We start from the raw sequence: 10,200 nt of genomic DNA on the forward strand, positions 1-10,200 counted from the left end.
AAGAAAGGTTTCTTAACTTTTCAGGATGGAGTAACTTTATCTAAAGATATGTCTCTGTAGACATCAAAGGAGATAAAGGAAATAAAGGCAGTTCTTTATGCTTCGGCTGTCGGAAGCCTAATGTATGCTATGCACGAGATCAGAAATCTGTTTTGCCAAGGGCATAGTTAGCAGATATCAAAGTAACCCTGGACAAGGACAGTGGATTGCAGTAAAGCATATATTGAAGTACCTTAGAGGCACTAGAGAATATATGCTAGCTTACAAGACAATTAATTTGGTCCTTGTGAGTTGCATGGATTTTGACTTCCAATCGGATAGGGACAATAATAAGTCAACCTCAGGGTTTTGTGTTTACTTTAGGAGGTAAAGTCATAACTATGGAAGAGTGATAAGCATAGGTGTTTTTCTGGACTCCACCATAGAAGTTTAGTATATGGCAAGCCTCTGAGGTAGCCATAAAAGCTGAATGACTCAATAACCTCAAGATAAACTTAGATATGATTTCTGGTTTGTCCAAAGATTATTACAATTTATTGTAATAATATTGGTGCAGTAGCAAACTCGAAGAAACCATAAGTCTATAAAGGCAAGTAAACACAATAGAGCGCAAGTACCACCCAATACGAGAAATCGTATAAACGAGGAGAAGTTGTTGCTGCCTAGAATACATCTTGTGTGGAGATCTCTTGGTGGTCAGTTGCTTGAAGGAGAAGAAGAAGAGAAGAAAACTCTCTTGTCTAGCATCCCTTGGAGGATAGTTGGTGGCCGGATCTTGGAAGCCTTGGAAGAAGCTTGAGTGGATTTCATTTTGGAAGATCGTCGCCCACATGACATCCAAGAGAAGGAAGGGAATATTGAAAGGAGATTTTATTTTTAAAAAAAACTTTCCTTTTTAACCATGATAATAATTTAAAAGAGAAGTTTAAAAATTAAATATTCTCTTTTATTAGTTTCTACAAAAGATTAAGAAAAGATTTGATATCTTTCCTTATTTGTAGATTGAAAAGAGATTTTAATTTTTAAGAGATAACTTTCCTTTTGGAAATTATCCACATGTTTAAAAGAAGAATTTTAATTTATAAAATTTCCTTTTTATTAACCACCATGAAGGGAAAATTATTGGAGAAATTTTTTATAAATTTCTGGAGACAAATTAGGAAGTTTTAATTAATTAAAACTCTCCTTGTTTATAGCTTGATGGTGGCCGGCCATGTATATTGAGAAGAGGAAAATTGTTTTTAATTAAATAAATTTTTATTTTTCATGGCAAAAGAATTAAGGAAGTTTTTAATTAAATTTCCTTATTTGCCAAGACTAAGGATTATAAAAAAGGGGGTAGAGGTGCCTTCATAGGGGATCAACTCTATTATTCTTCTCCTCTCTTTTCCTCCTTGGTGGCCGGCCCTAGCTTCTTCCTCTTCTCTTCTTCTTATGGCCGGCGGCAACCTCTCTTGGAGCTCTTGATGGTGGCCGGTTCTAGCTAGGAGAAGAAGGAGAGAAAGGTGTTTTTGTTTCTTGCATCCCTTGGAGCTTGGTGGTGGTGGCCGGACCTCTACTTCTCTTGGAGAATTGTGGTGGCCGAAACTTGTAAGGAAGAAGAAGGTGCTTGGTGGTTCTCATCTCGGAAGATCGTTGCCCACACAACGTCCGAGGTTAGAAGAGGAATACGGTAGAAGATCAAGAGGTCTTTTAGAAGGTATAACTTGTAACAGCCACCCTTCTTACTACTACTCTCTAAGGGCGACCGTTACCTAACTCCTACTCTACTTACTAGTGTCACTTATGCTATTATTAGCGACACTTAGATTTATCACGGTTCAGAGAAATTCCTACCGAAAAATTTCGGCAGAGTCTCCCCTGTACCGGTGACCAAATCTATAATACACAAGATATATACATAGCCACATGCGGCTGGATCACAATTTATTCACAACCACGCAGTAATAAATCATATCATAATCAAAAACTAATCTAGCAACATGAACTAAACTTAAGCTCCCAGAATGAAACATAATAAGCTACAATGCACATCAAACTCAATCATAAACTCATAATTTCATAACAGAAATAAGGAAAATGAACTAGACATAAACTCTAAATAAATAACTCTTGCTAATCCCCTCTGGACCTCTCCATAGTTCAGTCACCACACACATCCATCATCACCACCACCCTGTCGCCTCCCTTCATATCTTAGCTTTCCCTTTATCTGCAGTAGGAGGAAAAAGACAAGATCTATAAGCGAAAATGCTTAGTAAGTACTAATCTATCTCACAAAACTCGAAATGCATAAATGAAATGCATAAGTGCTGAAACTGAAATAATAAAGCTATCTGCATGTGCTCATGGTATACAGAAAGTGAACAGAATACAAATCATACTCAGTATCAAGCAAGATAACAAGAAACTAACAATGTAAACTTAGAATCAAAGAAAGCTAACCATTCTTATTTATTCTAAGCTTGGAACTTATTTCATTTCTTGTATCCTTGTGTTAGAAATTAATCTTTTAATTTCTATCTTTTACTTTCTTCTTCTTTCTTTCTTCCTTCTTACTTAACTTTTCTTTTCTTTCTTCCTTCTTACTTAACTTTTCTTTTCTTAGGTTTTCTTTTCTTGGGCCCAGGCCTAGTACCAACTCATGCGCGTTCCCTAATAGGTTGGGGTTGCGAACCATCAATCCTAAAAGAGCAGACCTCGGTCTACCAGGGCCAAGACCTCGAAAATGGTCACCTGGATTTGTTTAACGACAAGCTCTTGGATGTCGGGTACTAGCCTCTTGCTTGACTTACTTTTTATCTTTCTTATTCTTTTATCTTCCTTATTATCTTTTATTAAAGATTGTGGAAGTCCTTTAAATATACTTAACAAGTATGGGTGTATAATCAACTAACCATGCTATATAACAGAATAAAACAAGTAACTTAAAGCTTACTGATCATGCTATAAGCTAAACTAAAGAAAGCAATTTAAAGCCTTTGAATCATACGGTGAAAACATGGCAAAGGATGCTATTTTAGTGCTTCTAAACATGCTGTAAAATCAAGTATGGAATTATTCTAATCATGCTATAAATAAAGCAAAAGGAAGCTAACTTTGGGGCTTTCTAAGTATGCTGTAATAAAAGCAATATATGTAACTCTACACTTTCTATCATGCTGTAGAAACAGAGCATGGAATGCTACTTTAAGGGCTTCTAAACCTGCTATTAAAACATGACAAAGAATACTACTTTAAGGCCTTTAAACATGCTATACAAAATAAGGCAACATGCTACTTTAAACTTCTTAAACATGCTATAAACGAAGCGTAAAGGAAACTAATTTGATCTTGCTAATCATGCTACAAAATAGAGCAAAAGGAAGCTAATTTTGGACTTTCTAAACATGCTGGATAGGGTAGCAAAAGAATGCGACTTTAAGCTTTCTAACATGCTGTAAATAGAGCAAAAGAATACAACTTTAAGCTTCTTAAACATGTTGTAAAAACAAATCTCTAATCAACTTTAACTATGTACAACATGACCTTAAAGCAAGGAAATTCATGTACAACATACAATTCAAAGCATTCAACAGCAAACCAAGACAATGCATCCTTAAGTGAACTCATGGCAGCGGCATGGGATAACCATAGCAATCTGTACGGTATGATCCAAAACAGGGCAGCAAGGAACCAACCAGAAACTCAACTGTGCATGGCAAAATCCCTAGCAAAAATTAAGGATAGAATGCATAACACAACAACCCTAGCATACAATTCTACCCGGCACCAAAATTAAGGTATCAGAACCATGCTTCATGCTCAATTAGCCTAAACGAATTTTTTTTTTTCCTTTTGTGAAGCTCACGGCAGAACCTCAAAAGAAAACCAAAGTCCCCCAATTCTTTCCACATAGAACTCACGGCAGATTCAAACACAAGGAGAAACAAGACCTCAAACAAGGGATATTCGGTCTGCTATAATTGGAGCATGTCCATTCCAAAACTCAAAACTCTAATGCAATTAGGTATAACCGTTCGGCTTGACAAACAGAGCAAGGAAGGAAAAAAAAAACCTAGCACAAGGTTCTACTCGGCACTATGAAAACCGGAAGCAAAGAAATCAAATCGGAGCCCGGAGCAACTCCTACCTCAGGTGAGTAGTACTTACCATGCCTTCTTGGACTTACAACCAAAGGAGAAGGTCTAGGGTTTCGGTGAAGTTTCAATCTCGGCAGCTTCTTGGTGTTCCCAAGTTCCCTTCGTCGCGGTGATCATGCACGGGTGAAGGCCGACCGGAAGAAGCCTTCGTCGGCGCCGAAGAAAAGACCTAACGCCGTCGCCCCTTTTCGATCGAGAGAGGAGCCGCCGCGTGAGAAGAGGAGAGGGAAGTTAGGTTTTGGGGAAAAGAAAACTTAAACCTTCTCTTATAATTCGGGTTTTTCCATTATAACTATACTTTATATCCAATTCTCTCCATATTAGGTTGACAAAGTCCGTGTAGCTCAGCTGGTTTGGGCCGGTTTTGCTTAAAGCCCAGCTCATGGGTTCGAATCCCAGCCGCGCACTTTTATTCCCCTTTTATTCAAAACGCTCTAACTATAGCTTAAATATATTCCACCTCCTATATAATTAACAAAGCTTTTGTAGACCGGTTGGTTTGCTGCGCTTTGACTAAATCAAGGCTCGCGGATTCGAGTCTCGGCTGCCACTATTTTCCTTCTTAATTATTCTTATTCCTAACTACTACTTATATACATATTGCTCCATATACAACTAACAAAAACTCGCTGGCTTAGTTGGTCAGGCCGATTTTGGCTTGGGTCAGTCTGACCCGAGGTCCCGGGTTCAAACCTCACTTCCAACGCTTTTTGCCTAAACTTCTTTGGTTTTGTAAAAATGCTAAACGACCTCCAAAAATTACGCAAAAATACTCTAAAAATTTCTAAAAATCTCTAGAATATTTTAAAAGCATTTTCAAATATCTTTATGGACATTTGAAACTCAGAATAGGGAAAATTGGGTCGTTACACTTCCAAGTAAGTCCTCGAACTTAGAATAGCTCTGGATACTTCTGTCTCATACTGTCCTCCCGCTCCCAAGTGATTTCCTCGTGCTTCTGGTTCTGCCAGATGACCTTCACTAGTGGTACTTCTTTATTTCTCAATCTCTTGACTGCTCTGTCCACTATCTGTGTAGGTCTGCTCTCATAACTAAGATCCTCTTGGATCTGCACCGACTGAGGCTGAATCACTTGGCTCGGGTCATGGAGACACTTCTTTAGTATAGAGACATGAAACACATTGTGTATTGCTGACATGTCTTGTGGTAAGTCCAGCCTGTAAGCTACTTTCCCAATCCTCTCTATGATCAGGTAAGGTCCTACATAGCGAGGACTTAATTTGCCCTTCTTGCCAAATCTCATCACCCCCTTCATAGGAGCGACCTTGAGAAAGACTGAATCCCCTACTTGGAATTCAAGTGGCCTACGGCGTATGTAGGCATAACTCTTCTGTCTGCTCTGGTGTCTGATTTTCTGGATTGCTTGAGTAGTCTCATCTATCACCTCTGTCTGAATGTCCAACTCTGCTTCTATCTCTTTTCTCTCTCCTGCTTCTTGCCAGCATATGGGTGATCTGCATCTTAATGGTAGCCTGATAGCTATTGTTAAAGCACAAATACTTGCACCAACTTCCTTTGAAATCTAGCGCACAAGCTCTGAGCATGTCTTCTAAAATCTGATTCACTCACTCTGTCTGTCCATCAGTCTGCGGATGGAAAGCTGTGCTGAACTTGAGTTTGGTGCCCAGTGCATTCTGAACGCACTCCCAAAAATGTGAGGTGAAGCGCCCATCTCTATCAGAAACGATAGATTTAGGAACTCCATGAAGTCTGATTACCTCTTTAACATATAGCTGGGCCAACTGCTCTATGGAGTGGTGCACCTTGATGGCTAGGAAATGAGCAGACTTGGTCAATCGATCTACTATTACCCATATCGCATCATATCCATTGGTGGTTCTTGGAAGACCTGTTATGAAGTCCATGGATATATCTTCCCATTTCCATTCTGGTATTGGAAGAGGCTGAAGAACTCCTCCTGGTCTCTGGTGTTCTGCTTTAACTCTCTGGCATGTCAAGCAGGTACTGACATACTTAGCTACATCTCTTTTGAGTCCTGACCACCAAAACCTCTGTTTCACATCTTGGTACATCTTGGAAGAACCAGGATGCATGGAATATGGTGTACTGTGAGCTTCCTCTAAGATCTTCTTTCTCGGTTCCTCATCATTGGGCACGCAAATGCGACTCTCCTGATAAAGAATTCCGCTATCTGTCACTCTAAACTCTGAGTTGTCTTCTTTCTGTATCCCTTGCTTGATCTTCTAGATGTCCGGATCTTCACTTTGCTTTCTCTGTATCTCCACAGGCAATGTAGACTCTAAGGTCAATGCAGAGAGCTGTCCTTCGATAATTTCAAGTCCAAAATCTGACAACTCCTTCTGCAGTGGCAGGGCTAGTGATGACAAGGACATCAGTGATGCACTAGATTTTCTGCTGAGTGCATCTGCCACTTTGTTAGCTTTGCTTGGGTGGTAGAGGATTTCACAGTCGTAATCTTTGACCAATTCCAGCCACCTGCGCTGTCTCATGTTTAAGTCCTTCTGAGTGAAGAAGTACTTAAGACTGATGATCTGTGAAGATTCTACACTGAACTCCATACAAATAATGTCGCCAGAGTCTCAGTGCAAAACCACAGCTGCCAGCTTAAGATCGTGAGTGGGATAGTTCTTCTCATAGTCTTTGAGTTGTCTGGAAGCATAAGCTATGAATTTTCCTTCTTGCATGAGTACAACTCCTAAACCCATCTTGGAAGCATCGCTGTAGATGTCGAAACTCTTGTCGCTTTGTGGAACAGTCAGAATGGGAGCACTGATCAATCTCTTCTCTAGCTCTTGGAAGCTCTGCTCACATTTATCTGACCATTCGAATCTCTTGTTCTTTCTGGTGAGGGCTGTTAGCGGAGAAGCTATCCTGGAAAAATCCTCCACGAACTTCCTATAGTACCCAGCTAAACCAAGGAAGCTTCTGATCTCTCTGACGTTCTTGGGTCTACTCCAGTTGTTGACTGCTTCCACTTTGGCTGGATCCACTTGAATACCTTCTTTAGAGATAATGTGACCTAAAAATGCCACCTGATTTAACCAGAACTCGCACTTTGAGAATTTAGCATAAAGCTGCTTTTGCTGAAGGGTCTACAATACTATTCTCAAATGCGTGTCATGCTCCTTTGGGGTCCTTGAATAGACTAGAATGTCGTCGATGAATCCGATGAAAAATTTATCAAGGTATTCTCTGAACACTCTGTTCATTAAGTCCCTGAAGACTGCAGCTGCATTAGTCACTCCAAAAGGCATGACTACAAATTTTGTAGTGTCTAGATCTGGTCCTGGAAACTGTTCTGGATGTATCACTTTCTTTCACTTCCAACTAATGATACCCAGAGCGCAGGTCTATCTTCGAGAACACCGTCGCTCCTCTTAACTGATCAAATAAGTCATCGATCCTGGGAAGGGGGTACTTGTTCTTGATCGTCACTTGATTCAAAGCTCTGTAATCTATGCACATCCGCATTGATCCCTCTTTCTTCTTGACAAACAACACAGGAGCTCCCCAAGGTGAGTGACTAGGGCGAATGAAGCCTTTGTCAAATAACTCCTGTAGTTGTTCTTGTAACTCCTTCAGCTCTGCTGGAGACATGCGATACGGAACTTTTGAAATTGGACCAGTTCTAGGAACCAATTCAATCTCAAATCCACTCATTTATTGGGAGGTAGTCCAGGTAGATCTGCTGAGAATACTTCGGGATATTCGCAAACCACCCGAACCCCCCTCTGTCTTACCTTCTTTCTGTTCTTCTACACTTACTTGACTAGGGTCTCTGTTTTCCACTGTCTTGTCTTCTACTTTGGCTGGCTTGAACTCTATAAACTCCTCATAGTGCTTGTTGGTGATAGAACTCTTCATAGAACTTCTAACTGAAAATCTGCTCAGCTCATCTGATCGGCTGCTCTCTTGGTCTTTATCCTCTCCCACTACATACGAGCATCTCCAGACAGGCAGAGAGCTTCTCGACTTCTGGCCAGTCAAGAAGCTCTATAGTGCTCTCCAGTGTTTTAAACCAAGCCTGGGCATCCCAGGGCTCAGTCGTGCCTGAGAAGCTTTCTAGTTTCAGCTTCAGCCACCGGATGAGGTATGCTTCCTGTCTTCTAGGTGTTGTGGCGACTTCCAGGGCAACTAATAGGACTTCAGTCACTACTGGGGTCTCCACATTAATGGTTGGGGAAGTGGGAGGAGCTGGTTTCTGATTGGCCATTAGATTGGCAATCACTTGCTACAGTGCTCGCTACTTGTCTCTGAAGTTGAGTAACAATTTCAGAGAGAATAGGCCCAAGGGTTCTGGGCTCTTCGTTCTCCTGATCTTGGTTCTCAGTACAAACGGTACGGGAACATTCTTTTTCTTAACATCCAATTATGCAAGGTAAAGGCATGATATCTTACTTTAACCCTTCTAATCATACATAAATACGAATAGAGACAAGGGAAACTAAATCTTCTATCTTACTTTAGTACTAAAAAGGAAAGTACTCTATACTGCAGTAAAAATAAGGAAAGCAGAAATAAGAAAGGAATTTAAATACTTTCTTACTTGGAGACGGCAACGATGATGCTGATGTGTGTGTGATGCTGGAGAATGGAACCTGGCTCTGATACCAACTGTAACAGCCACCCTTCTTACTACTACTCTCTAAGGGCGACCGTTACCTAACTCCTACTCTACTTACTAGTGTCACTTATGCTATTATTAGCGACACTTAGATTTATCACGGTTCAGAGAAATTTCTACCGAAAAATTTCGGCAGAGTCTCCCCTGTACCGGTGACCAAATCTATAATACACAAGATATATACACAGCCACATGCGGCTGGATCACAATTTATTCACAACCACGCAGTAATAAATCATATCATAATCAAAAACTAATCTAGCAACATGAACTAAACTTAAGCTCCCAGAATGAAACATAATAAGCTACAATGCACATCAAACTCAATCATAAACTCATAATTTCATAACAGAAATAAGGAAAATGAACTAGACATAAACTCTAAATAAATAAGTCTTGCTAGTCCCCTCTGGACCTCTCCATAGTTCAGTCACCACACACATCCATCATCACCACCACCCTGTCGCCTCCCTTCATATCTTAGCTTTCCCTTTATCTGCAGTAGGAGGAAAAAGACAAGATCTATAAGCGAAAACGCTTAGTAAGTACTAATCTATCTCACAAAACTCGAAATGCATAAATGAAATGCATAAGTGCTGAAACTGAAATAATAAAGCTATCTGCATGTGCTCATGGTATACAGAAAGTGAACAGAATACAAATCATACTCAGTATCAAGCAGGATAACAAGAAACTAACAATGTAAACTTAGAATCAAAGAAAGCTAACCATTCTTATTTATTCTAAGCTTGGAACTTATTTCATTTCTTGTATCCTTGTGTTAGAAATTAATCTTTTAATTTCTATCTTTTACTTTCTTCTTCTTTCTTTCTTCCTTCTTACTTAACTTTTCTTTTCTTTCTTCCTTCTTACTTAACTTTTCTTTTCTTAGGTTTTCTTTTCTTGGGCCCAGGCCTAGTACCAACTCATGCGCGTTCCCTAATAGGTTGGGGTTGCGAACCACCAATCCTAAAAGAGCAGACCTCGGTCTACCAGGGCCAAGACCTCGGAAATGGTCACCTGGATTTGTTTAACGACAAGCTCTTGGATGTCGGGTACTAGCCTCTTGCTTGACTTACTTTTTATCTTTCTTATTCTTTTATCTTCCTTATTATCTTTTATTAAAGATTGTGGAAGTCCTTTAAATATACTTAACAAGTATGGGTGTATAATCAACTAACCATGCTATATAACAGAATAAAACAAGTAACTTAAAGCTTACTGATCATGCTATAAGCTAAACTAAAGAAAGCAATTTAAAGCCTTTGAATCATACGGTGAAAACATGGCAAAGGATGCTATTTTAGTGCTTCTAAACATGCTGTAAAATCAAGTATGGAATTATTCTAATCATGCTATAAATAAAGCAAAAGGAAGATAACTTTGGGGCTTTCTAAGTATGCTGTAATAAAAGCAATATATGTAACTCTA

The sequence above is a fragment of the Zingiber officinale genome, chromosome 3A, assembly GCF_018446385.1.
Source record: "Zingiber officinale cultivar Zhangliang chromosome 3A, Zo_v1.1, whole genome shotgun sequence".
Classification (NCBI taxonomy): Eukaryota; Viridiplantae; Streptophyta; class Magnoliopsida; order Zingiberales; family Zingiberaceae; genus Zingiber; species Zingiber officinale.